The 13,383-nt window shown below is 41.1% G+C and overlaps 1 long non-coding RNA gene across 1 annotated transcript; it reads left to right on the forward strand.

Moving 5' to 3' along the window:
- Positions 1 to 272: 272 nt before the first annotated feature.
- LOC148197106 (uncharacterized) lies at positions 273 to 12,802 on the forward strand. The gene is made up of 2 exons (XR_015780204.1): positions 273 to 394; positions 12,542 to 12,802. It is a non-coding gene; the product is annotated as an uncharacterized LOC148197106 (long non-coding RNA).
- The last annotated feature ends 581 nt before the right edge of the window (positions 12,803 to 13,383 follow it).

Raw genomic sequence — 13,383 nt, forward strand, 5'->3', positions numbered from 1 at the left:
CAAGTCTTTTGTTTCTTCGGTAATGGTGACAATATGTTCGAACTTTGGATCTAATGATCTAAGAATTTTCTCCATAATTCTTACATCATCTAGCTTCTCACCATTTCTTTTTAGGTTATTAGTAACCGTTAAAACTCTTGAAAAGTAATCAGAGACTAGTTCACCTTCCTTCATATGCAAAGCTTCAAACTCTCCTCTCAAAGTTTGAAGACGTACCTTTTTGACTTGATCTGCTCCCTTGTATGGAAAATATGAGGTTTTGAAGGTCAAACCCTTGGGTGCATTAGCCATGATTGATGAAGGGGAACTTGATTCGAAAATTGTTGCAATCTCATTAAATGATACAAAAGCATCCTTGGTGAATGATGTTAATGACGTTGAGAAGCATTTCACTGTAAGATCTCTATCACCTAACTGTCTGATAACTTATTTCATAAGTCTGTTCTTGTTCATTTTATAGTTTATGATTATATCAAGCAGCTAGATGACTTGTTAACTGTTTGATCCAAACTACCTAGTTAGGGCAGTCAACTTATTTACCATTACTACATATTGACTAAAAAGATTACTGAGTCAAACATAAATAGTATTGATTGTACAATTAATGTTAGGAGATTAATGTGCTTGTTCAAACATCAAACCAGGTCCCTAGTTTTTACTATTATATATTAAAGAGCTTTTTGGATTGAAAATTAGAGAAAAAAATCATAATGCCTCTACGTTGTAGATAATCAATTCCTCATATTCGGGACAGTAAATGGTAGTATAACATTTCTTCTTCTCTTTTTACTCTATTTGTATATCAACAAAATTTGATTTACCATACGTCATTTAAAATAGTTAGCAAACTTTCTGGTCTGATATATAAAACCTCACTATTATACAATATATATATATATATATATATATATATATATATATATATATATATATATTTATTGTGTATTTACCAGTAGAAGCAGTGCGAAACAAACTATAGTACTCTGTAAAATTGTACATTCCCATTGGTTATCTTAACAAATTCATTTTTTTTTTCTTTCCTGCAAAATTGTACGAGTATAATTATAATTATTTTTTTATCATTTTAGCAAGTTGGTGATGCAAATGAGCCCAAGTCTCCTTTGAGTACAAGATCAAAGACATTCATCTTGTGGAAGTAACATTTAGGGAGTTTATAAATTTTTTTTAGGATAAAACTATATCTAGTTTATTATGAATTTTGAGTACTTATTGATTAAGTTGTAAGGATGGGTTTTATTTTAAATAGATTTTATGTTACTATGATGATTTTGACAATGAAATTATATAAATTTGTGATGTCTTTAGTTACATTAATATGTTGAATATTGTTACAAATAAATATTTTTGATCTAAAAATATAACCACCTCAAATGGTAGCGAAAATTAAATAATTCTAGCAAAATAAGGTAATAAACCTTAAATTAAATAATACAAACGAGGGAGGTTACAACTTCCAAAGTATAATTGTCAAATTGAATAATACATATTAATACACAAAATAGTGTAAAAAATGTAGGTATTTTTTGCAATCAAATGATTAAAAATAAAAGAGGCTAAAAATTGCCAAAAAATAATAGTTGGTAATAGAGGAGGTTTTTACCCTTTGCAAAAAAACCTCTGCAAATTGAATGTGATACCATGGGTCGCGGAAAACCCCCTCAGATAGGTTGTGGCGACTCAAACTACGACGGTTTGAAAAACCTCCGGAAATTATTTTGCGGAGGGCAAAAACCCCGCAAATCGAAAAAAGAACCTCCACTAAATAACATTTTTTTTGGAGTGATATCAGATGGTAGAACATGATATAGGGGTATATGGGTTAAGGGTTGGGGAGTGGATGGGATGGTTTAAAGATAGGGGTTGGATGAGTTAGTTATAGTGATTTGTTAGGTTGGTTCAATAGTGTGGGGTAGAGGCTAGGCGATGTATAGTGATCTCTTGAAAAAGAGCTTCACAAGCTTGGCATGATAGACGATGTCACGAGGAGAGCTTAAGCCCATCTTGTAGCTTCTTCAACATCAATAGCTTCCTTGATAACCAAGGGTTGTGTCATCTGGGTTCTAGGACGTAGCATTGATAGGAGTCATTTTCCAACAACTACATCATCTATTGAGAAGGTATCATTTGTGTCACCAAATTGATGAGTACGACATGGCTCAACAATGCTCAAGTTGGGTGATGTTTCAGTAGGGATGTTGAAACCGAGATACGAACCTAACGAATCGCAACTGCTCCTTCCTATAATGCTGTTACTGTGATATCTCTCTTCCTGTGTTATGCTCTCTGAAGGGGAAGATGGGCTGGGTACCTGCAAAGACACTCCGACGCTCAAGTCAGAAAAGGGATGTGTGATCAAGAAGAAGAATAATTTCTCTCTTAATTTCTCTCAAGGAAAAACGTACCTTTTTTCCTCTGTGCTTCTCATATTTAAAACAGTAAAATAAACCATTTACCTGAAAATCCGGTCAGTTACCGAAGTTGACTATTTGGAAGTTGTAACTGCTAGATCGTGTTTGATACTAGGTCAGTTACTCCCGTGATTCATGGCATTGACCAATATTCGCAACTGGTTACTTCTAACCGCTAAACCGTTCATGTTAAATGGTGTGTCGAGATTCATCCGTAACTGTTCTTCGTTTAGCGTCATATCAGTGATATTTCGTCTTAACGAGGGTTCGCCGACCTCGACTGGGAGCATGGCATCAGTGCCATAAGTCAGGTTGAATGGTGTGTCCCCTGTGGATCCGTGTGGAGTGCACCTGTACGCCCACAAGACCTCGGGTAGCTCTTCCACCCACAAACCTTTGGCGTCGCCGAGTCGCTTCTTTAACTCAGTACGTATGGCTTTATTCGCGGCCTCGGCTTGTCCGTTTGTTTGAGGATGCTCGACAGAGGAGGTGACATGTTTGATGCCCAGGCTGTTGAGGAATTCCTCCAGCTTTCGCTCGACGAACTGGCGACCATTGTCGGTAATGATCTTCTGCGGTAGACCGAACCGACAGATCAGGCGCTAGATGAACTTCTGCACTTGTTGAGCACTGATGACGGACAATGGTTCAGCTTCTATCCATTTGGTGAAATAGTCGACCGCCACAAGAAGAAACTTGTTCTGTGCTTTGGCAAGAGGTAACGGTCCAACTATGTCGAGACCCCATTGAGCGAACGGCCAGGGAGAAATGATACCATGCAAGTCTTCGGGAGGTGCATGGATGTCATGACCATGGGCCTGACAGGAGATACACTTCTTGACGAACGTCTCACAATCTTGGTCGATCGTGGGCCAGTAATATCCTGCGCGAAGTATGCGTGCTCTGAATGTTCGCTTACCCGAATGGAACCCGCATACCCCGGTGTGCAGTTCGCGCAAGACGTAGTCGGCTTCCTCCTCTGATATGCATTTCAATAGAGGAGTACTGTGGCCGCGACGGTATAGGGCGTCGCCTATGCACAAGAAACGTGCAATGCGTTTTGAATCAGTCACAGTAATGCTCTCTCCTTGCTCCTGTTTCACCATGAGATCCTTGATCTTCTGTCGCCAGTCTGTTGCTGGTGTTGACACATTGGTGACGAAAACTTTCACGACTGGATGGTCGAGCGTCATCTTAATGATTGAGGATAACTGTGCTCTCTCCTTAGAGTGAGTTAACTTAGACAAGAGATTTGCTCTTGCGTTCTGCTCCCTGGGTACATGGACGACGCTAACCTCTTGAAGTAGGGTCTGAGCTTTGTGGAAATAGCGCAACAACTGATTATCCTTAACCTGATAAGTTCCGTTGACGTGGCCGACCACCAACTTTGAATCCATCCGACACTCTAGACGAGCGACCGTGAACTCTTTGGCCAGGGATAGACCAACAATCAAGGCTTCGTACTCGGCCTGGTTGTTACTTGTCGGAAACTTGAATGTGATGGCTTGCTCTATGACTAAACCATCTGGTCCTTCTAGGACAACACCGGCTCCTCCTCCCCTTTTGTCTGAGGATCCATCCACGCTGAGGAGCCACTTTGGTGTCGAGTCCTCAGGTGTGGGCATTAACTCAGCTGCAAAGTCTGCCAAATGTTGACCCTTAACGGATCCCCGCGGTTCGTAACGGAGTCTAAACTCTGAAAGTTCCATTGACCAAGAAACCATCCGTCCTGCTAAGTCGGGTTTGCGGAGGATCTTGGCGATCGGGTGATCGGTGCAGACTACTACTTGATGGCTCTGAAAATACGGTCGGAGTCGACGCGAAGCTGTGAGCAGGGCCAGTGCGATTTTCTCAATTCGAGAATATCTTTCTTCCGCCCCCTGCAGCGTACGACTGATGAAGTATATTAAGTTGAGGGAAGGCGCCTCTTGTATCAAGGCAGCACTAACAGCGTGGTGGGATGCTGCGATATATAGCTGCAAGTCGGATCCAGCGTCCGGTCTAGCCATAATTGGAGGGCTGGTGAGAATGTGCTTGACAGTGTTGAATGCTGTTTCGCAATCATCGTCCCAGTGTCGTGTGGTGCCCTTCTTCAAGTTCTTTAGGATGGGCTTGATGTGTTCAGCTAGCTTCGGAATGAAACGAGACAAGGCTGTGAGCCTACCCACTAGACGTTGTACCTCCCTTAGAGTTTTTGGAGCAGCCATGTCGAGTACGACTTTGCACTTGTCTGGGTTAGCTTCGATGCCTCGACGTGTAAGCATTAAACCCAAGAACTTACCCGCCGGGACTCCGAAGGTACACTTGGAAGGGTTAAGGCGCATGCTGTACCTTCTGATTTGGCCGAACACTTCCTTTAAATCCTGCAAGTGTTGCTCCATATAATGGCTCCGAATAACCATATCGTCGACATAGACATCCATGCATCGTCCTATCTGATGATGGAAAACTTTATCCATGAGGCGTTGATATGTAGCCCCGGCATTCTTCAAGCCGAACGACATTACTTCATAACAGTAATTAGCGCGTTCGGTAATGAAAGCTGTCTTGCTCTGATCAGGTGCGTACATGGGGATTTGGTTGTATCCCGAGTATGCGTCGAGGAAGCTAAGTATGACATGGCCGGAAGCTCCATCTACCAACCGATCGATGCTAGGCAAGGGATACGAGTGTTTAGGGCACGCCTTGTTGAGGTCGGTGAAGTCGACACACATTCTCCATTGGCCGTTCGACTTCTTGACCATGACTACGTTCGACAACCACGTAGTGTAAGTCAACTCCCTAATGAACTGGGCGTTCATCAACTTCTCGACTTCGACCTGAATGGCCTTGCGCTTCTCTTCTCCGAACCGTCGCTTTTTTTGCGCGACAGGTCGTGCTTCCCGGAAGATGGACAATTTGTGGGCCATGACTCCGGGATGGATTCCTGGCATATCAGCAGCCGTCCACGCGAACAAGTCCGTGTTGGTTTGTAGCATATGTCCCAGATCCTGTTCGTCACTTAAAGCGAGGTCTCCGCCAATGGTTGTGGTTTTGGACGCACGAAAGGAGTTTGACATCGCCTTGCAGATGGAGACGCTCGTCTATGTTGGTTCGGGGGTCCAAGTCGACCGTCGCTGTTTCAGCTCCTCTCGCCCTTCTGGTTGGTACGAAAGGGGTGACTTTAAGCCCAGCAACATAACATTGTCGAGCCGTTCGCTGATCCGCCCTTACGGTGCAAATAGTGCCGCGCTCCGTAGGAAACTTCATGGCCAGATAAGGGTGGACACGATAGCTCCAAATGCATTCAGACAAGGTCGCCCTAACAAGGCGTTGTATGATGTATTGGCCTCGACCAACAGGAATCGGACTCTGAGTTGTGGTGCCTCCCGACTTGTTCCGAGCCGCGCTCGCAGGTTGAGGTACCCCCGGGTGTCGACTCTTTCCCCTGAAAAACCTACGATTTGTTCGTTGAAAGGGGCGATGAGGTCCTCGAATAGATCCATCTTTTTGAAGGTGGACCAATACAGGATGTTGACCGAACTCCCCTGATCGACGAGAACCTTGCTGACGTCGTACCGAGCTACATTGGCAGTGATGACCATCGGGTCATCATGATCAGGGTCGGGCGCATGGAAATCTGCATTGGTGAACGTGATATCAGGGATCGACCGAGGCTGTCGATCGACCATGTGCACCGACTTTAGCTGTCTCAGATGTCGTTTCTTGGCGGAAGATGACACTCCCCCCCAGTGAAACCACCCGAAATGGTGTCGATTTGGCCTCGGACCGAACATTCTCTCTCTGTCCGCCGGGGTTGGCTACACGATCGCCTGCGGCGTCGGTCATCCCTAGGAGGCGATCGCTCGGGGCTCCGTCTGGAGTGATCCTTACGGTGAGGAGTTGCAGCTCTAGTGAAGATTCTATCCTTGACGTAGTTCTGGAGGTAGCCTGCTCGGATGAGTCGCTCCAGTTCGTCCTTCACCATGTTGCATTCTTCCGTGTCATGCCCATGGTTCATGTGGAACCGGCAGGCTTTGCTACTGTCAGCGTTCTTTGAAGTAGCTTTTCGTCGCATGGTTAAGAGTTCGGCGTGCAAAGCCTCTTCGAGCACCTTTGCTCTCGGTGCGTTGAGGGCTGTGTAACGATCGTACTTAGACGTCCACCCTGACTCTTTTCGGGGTGTTCGGTCTGACTTGTAGTCATTGGTCGATCGCTTTGCGGGTTTCTTTGCATCGTGATTGGGGTTATCCTGCTGCTGCTTCTTTCTAGAATTCCGGAGATCTTCGATGTGGATGAACTTTGCAATTGTGGATTGCAGTTCTTCCATAGATGCTGGCGGGTCAGCATATAACTATTCCGCAAAATACCCCGGCCTTAAGCGCGAGGGTAGATTGCTGATGATGAAGGTGTGATTGATATCTTTCACACGCCGGGCCGTCTCGTTGTACCGTTGCATGAAAGCCTTTAGGGTTTCATCCTTCTCCTGCTTGGTATTCACGAGCTCAGCAGCACTCATCTCCGGTCTTCTGTTGGTTGCGTACTGCTTTCGGAATAGAGTTTTGATTATTGCGAAACAGTCTACTGAATTCCGTGGAAGAGTGTGGAACCATTCCAGGGCCTCATCCTTAAGGGACAAAGAGAAATCTCTGCAAATGACGGGGTCGTTGTTTGTGTAGAACGCCATGGCGTCTATAAAGTTGCGCAGGTGGTTGTCGGGATCGGCGGAGCCATCATAACGTTCTAACGCTGGGGGAGGCTTATCTGGCATGTGCGCTTGCATGATGGCCTCCGTGAATGGGAGCAAGTTGGTGAGGTGTATGGAAGTAGGCCCCTTCCTCCCCCCGCCAAAAGGGTCAGACAGTCCTCCATGATGGCTCCCTTCATTATCGTCTTGCCGATTTGAGGCTGACAATTCTGGCGGTGGGCGCTGTGCCCTCAGTGCCACCAGCTCCTCATCTTGCTTGCGTTGGAGTTCTTGTTGCTCCCGTATAGTTTGTGCTTGTGCCTCAATCTGTGTCTGCAGCTGCTTGATCAAATCGCGAGTGTTGAGGTCTGCCATTGCTCCGGTGGTCGTCGTTGGGATATCAAATCTCGGCCCCACGGTGGGCGCCAAAATGTTTCAGTAGGGATGTTGAGACCGAGATACGAACCTAACGAATCGCAATTGCTCCTTCCTATAATGTTGTTACTGTGATATCTCTCTTCCTGTGTTATGCTCTCTGAAGGGGAAGATGGGCTGGGTACCTGCAAAGGCACTCCGACGCTCAAGTCAGAAAAGGGATGTGTGATCAAGAAGAAGAATAATTTCTCTCTTAATTTCTCTCAAGGAAAAACGTACCTTTTTTCCTCTGTGCTTCTCATATTTAAAACAGTAAAATAAACCGTTTACCTGAAAATCCGGTCAGTTACCGAAGTTGACTATTTGGAAGTTGTAACTGCTAGATCGTGTTTGATACTGGGTTAGTTACTCCCGTGATTCATGGCATTGACCAATATTCGCAACTGGTTACTTCTAACCGCTAAACCGTTCATGTTAAAACTGTTAATTTAGACATCGCTCATTATATGTCGACCGTCTTATGTATCGACACAAACATATGAGATGTCGTGCGAGCGCTATATGTCGCGACATCACTGTTTGGTTGTCGATCACCAAGTGTTCGACATTAACTTGTAATCGTTATGATGCGATTGTCTGAACGATTGGCGTGACGATGTGTTCGACATGCATATGATCGTGACAGTGCGACCGTAACTGTCGCCAGGTCGCCCGGGTCACCGGTCGACCGTTGGCGAGTTAGGTATCGTACGGTACAGGTGACATATATCCTTCATCACATTCTTCTACCAAGTGGTGACTAGAGGAGGCATAGTCTCATATAGAGGCAACATTACGAAGGTAGATAGATTGTTATCAGTATAAATACACATCAAACTCATTATAGGTTGTTAACATATCAACACTCCATTGTTTCATCGGGTTGGCTAGAGTTGGGCAAGAGGGAGCAGGGTGAGATCCCTTTATTGTTTCAACCATTTGCATCTTCAATGGTTGTCTATCTACAACTGATAAACAGTGTGCAATAATGTCAACAACCACAATGATCTTCTTATGGCATATGAAGTTAGACTAATTATGGAAGACCAAGATCAGGAATATCGTTTGATAAAATGCCTTCGGAATATCTAGTTTTAGAGAGATTAACAAATAAGAATACTCTCAAACGATGATGCTTCACAAGGCTGTATGAAAGTTTTAACAAAAGATGAATTATGAGCTACTGCTTTTCAAATCTTTTATACAAAGCAACATCTAAATACTTGTAAGGAAAATATGTATGTGTATAAAGATTATGAGATGTTAGATGCTAGTTTTTGTGATAAAAGCAAATGAAAAACTTTTGAATAGTAATGTAATAAACTACGAACTTTATATTGGTTCACTCAACCTGAGCTACGTCTAGTTCTCTCTTAAGAACTCTTAAGGGGTTTCACTAATCTTTTCCATGATTTCATGAGTTTTGCCTCTTCAGGATCTCACAGAGTATTCTCGCCACTCCTGGCTACAACGAGTATTAGTACCACTCTTGGTTACAACGAGTATTAGCACCACTCCTGGTTACAAGGAGTATTAACACTAGTTCTGGAGTATTAACACCACTCCTAGTTTACTATTTCTCATCAACAAATGTACCGAATTTCTCAAGTAATATAAAATGGTAAGACTAAGTATAGTTTTCCAAGAAACTCGTGTAATACTAGATAATTGTACTATTAATAACTCATATAGACTAAAGAATGGAAAATTATGTGCAAGTAAATAAATACATAAAGAATATAGGTGGACTTTGGTAGCTAGAGGCACTTAGAAGTGGAAAAAAGTCATAAATGGTATGAAATGGCTTCGCTAAGGGTAGATTTCACCGAGTTCACTCTCTTATTTTGATTTGGTTGCTATAACCATTTTCAGTCCCTATTTTGATTTGGGAGCACGTTACTATGAATTTCATAAAGGATCTTCCCAATTCCTTTTGGAAACAAGTGATCTTTTTTGTGGTTAACAGGCTGAGCAAGACTTCTCATTTCATAACATTACAACACCCATATACCACATCTGATGTGGCCCAATGCTTTATGGATAATGTCTTTAACCTTCATGGTTGTTCAACATCAATAATAAGTTACAGGGATCCAATTTTTGTCAGTCAGTTCTGGAAGGACTTCATGGCTTATCAAGAAATTCAAGTTCAACTTTCAATTGCTTACCATCGATACACAGATGGCCAAACAGAGATAGTGAACAAATGCATTAAGGTGTATTTGAGGTGTATGTGTGCAGATCATCCTAAACAATGGTCCAAATGGCTTCCCTTAGATGAATGGTGGTATAACTCCCCTTAGATGAATGGTGGTATAACTCGACATATCATAACACTATTAAGGCCAGAGCCTATGAAATCATGTATGGACAGGCACCCCAACTTACCCTGTTTATCAGGGGAATCTAAGATTGAACTGGTCGATAAAAGTTTGCAGAAGAGGGAAGAACAATGTAAGATGGTCAAGTTTCACATGAAAAGGGCACAAGCAAGGATAAAACAAATGGCTGACAAGAGTAGATTTAACGGGACCTTTGAAATTGGAGATTTGCTATTCGTGAAATTACACCCTTGTAGACAAATCTTTGTAGCATTTAGGAGCAGTGCCAAATCAGATTTAAAATATTATGGACCTTATGTTGTAACAGACAAGATTGGAATAATAGCTTACAAGATCCAATTACCAGCTGGATGACTCGTTCATGATGTTTTTCACATGTCACAACTGAAAAAGTTTGTAGGAGAAGCTAGCACATCAATCCACTACCCAATAAATGATGAAGATTCTAAAGTTAAGGAGTCAGAGGCGATAATAGAAAGGACGACCGTCAAAAGAGGAAATAGGGTTGTTAGTAAGGTTGTTGTCAAATAAAGCACCTACTTCCAGAGAAAGCAACGTGGAAATTCTTCTTTGATTTGAAGAAGTTTCCTAATTTTAATCCTTGAGAACAAAGATTATCTTAAGAAGGGAGGATTGATGCAGTATATACGTTAGTGTCAGTTATTTAGCGGGAGATGACAACATCATCATAAACCCGCAATTTGATGATGGTTTGAATAACTGGTTTTGAAGAGGCTGTAAGATTGTGTTGCATGATTCCATGAATGATGGGAAAATCGTTCCAAAATCTAGGAAATTCTTTGCATCTGCAACAGAATGCACACATACCTAGAATGGAATTCAGCAAGATATCACTAGACGCGAGCAGCGCAAGGTGATCTATGAGGTCACTGCTTTGGTTAGAATTTTTGGAAACAATGTCTCTATTCCTAATGTACGTGCTACTTTGTGGGTCCTGTTACCAATAAGAAGTATTGGTAAATCTTGAAGAAATTTGTTTTGATGATGCTACAAGAAGTTTTAGTTGAAGAAGATATTAGAATTAGTTAAAAGCAATTTGTAAAAATTAAATGTAGTAGGAAATTCTTGAAAACCTTGTAAACTTGCATTTTTAACTGCAATAATCGATTATGGAATAGCAATAATCGATTATCACAGAGTCATACAGGAATAATCGATTATCACTTCATATAATCGATTATCACTTTTTGAAAACCCTGTAACGGACTTGAATAATCGATTATCACTTACAATAATCGATTATTCGTGGCAGTTGAAACCTAACCTTAGATATTCAGTGCAGCTGGCTATATAGTGGTTTTTATGTGAAGATTAAAAAGAAGTTGAACACAAAGCTTTTGAAAATACAGTGTTATCTGAGGAAGTTCCAAAAGCTAGTTCATTGCATTGCCTGGTCTTGTGAAAAGGAGAAGCTCGCGCTTTGTGGGTCAAAGGTCGGAGCAGTTCTCTTCAAGTTGGCAAAGTTTCTGTTCTTCCAGTTCGTTCGTTCGAAGGAAGGTTTTATCTTTTTTTCTGTTTCATTTACTCTATTGTAAACTTGTGAAACTATTTTTAGTGAAAACGTTAATCACTTTTTATAGTGATTAACAACTGGACGTAGATTCTTTTGAATCGAACCAGGATAAAAATTGCTTGTGTGATTTTTTTTCTATTCTCTGTACTGATTACTGTTTTATGCACATCAACTGTTTGGAAATTTGTCTCTAAGAAAATTAAATTTCTAAAACGGACCATCTTATTAAGAGTTTGACTGAACACGCTTTCCGCTTTATAAGTTATTCCGCTGCAAAATTCTATAACGGTACCGATTGTTCGAACAGGTCCAAGCATCAAATCTTAAAGAACGGTATGTATATAGGCCATGCAATGTCATCCTGATACTCTATGTCAGGTTTTCTCCTTCATGTTCAAAAACATGGATTGGATTTTCGAAAGAGGCATTGCATGGCATCTTTTCTTTTCCTACACTCGCAATTCCTCTTCACACATTTTTATCAACACTCTCTCATGTCAAAGTAACATTCTTTTTCCCAATCCTACAGTTATTTGTTCAAAAGACACTGGGTTTCTTTTTCCAATATTTATTTATATTATCTCGAACATCTTGGAAATGTGGTCATTTGAAATGATGGTTCTCCTGTCTGGCCTTCTTCCAAATCAGAAATTAGAAGCATCAGTGCAATGAACCTTCCACACTCAACTGGTGAGACTATAGTTCATATATAATTACTTTTTTTTTTCTTTCTTAGTAATTCTGTTTTACTCCTTTTGGGTCGTAAAATTGAATCTAAACTGGGCTACCATTCAACTTAACGATGTGAAAGGGCAAATTTTGGTACTGTAGCAGTTTTCATTTGCTAATGGAAAAAGGTGAACATGAGAAAAAAGAATGACATGAATGCCAGACATAATGGTGTATCAAACAGTCTTATAAGATATTTGTTTAGATTTAAGGGTATTGGAGTAACTAACAGAGCTTGAAGTAGTAGATATGAATTAACACATTGAACTATGCAATTTTTAAGTAGTAGATATGCAGTTTTTGGTTTGTTCCCTTTTGTTTAAGTACGTATTGTCGAAACAGAAAATACTGATAAATTCTTGATTTAGTGAAACAAATCTGACTTATAAACTGCATTTTGTATCTTCCTTGGTTTTATTTCTGTAAGGTTTCAAACTTGGATCTGAGAAGCATACAACAGAGGCAATGGTACAAAAGTCTGGTTCACTACAATTGACTTCTGGTATTGAAGGATTGTCAGGGTTGAACACAACCCAGGCAAGCTTTCCACATATAAGAATCTGCTTTGATTTTCATGTCGTTTTCCAATTTTTGTAATTGCAATACACAAGTTCTGGTAAAAAAAATGTTGTTGTTAGTACAAGTGGAGATAACATTATATATTGGAGAACTGGGTTTTGGACTGTGTTGCATAGTTTTTGTTATAAAGATGTATTTTTCTGAAAATACATGTGATGCTAGTTTCCTTCTCTTGTTTTCTTACAACTTTTGAGAAGTTTGGTTTTGTGAATTTCATAAGAGACAATTACACCGTACTTCCTGATACCGGTGAGAGGATTTTGGCAACAGAAGTAACTGATTTGTCGAGGTAGGTTTTGTCCCTATGTAATTTAAATTGAACCCCTTAATCCTATATACCTGTAGGCACAATATGAACAATTTCATTAGCATTTCTTGAAAGTTGTCTTGTCATTGATTAATTGTAAAATGAAAGAGTTCACACTGCTTCATCCAGAAAAGGATTTTTAGCCTGAGAAGTTTTCTCATTGATCATAACACTGGTGTTGTTTTACCTGTGTTAGATATTTCCCATTCAGTTTATTATATTTCTGTTATTAAACCCCACTACGATCCCTTATTGTCTTCAATCCATACCACAAAAGTTATTGCAATTAGTAACCCTGTGTCATCAAACAATCTCACTGTTAAATTTTATGATCTAGTATATTGATTATAATCTTGATGACTGCATGGAAATGGTTGTATTAT

This window comes from Vigna umbellata, chromosome 6 (genome assembly GCF_029865625.1).
Source record: "Vigna umbellata cultivar VRB3 chromosome 6, Vumbellata_1.0, whole genome shotgun sequence".
Taxonomy (NCBI): domain Eukaryota; kingdom Viridiplantae; phylum Streptophyta; class Magnoliopsida; order Fabales; family Fabaceae; genus Vigna; species Vigna umbellata.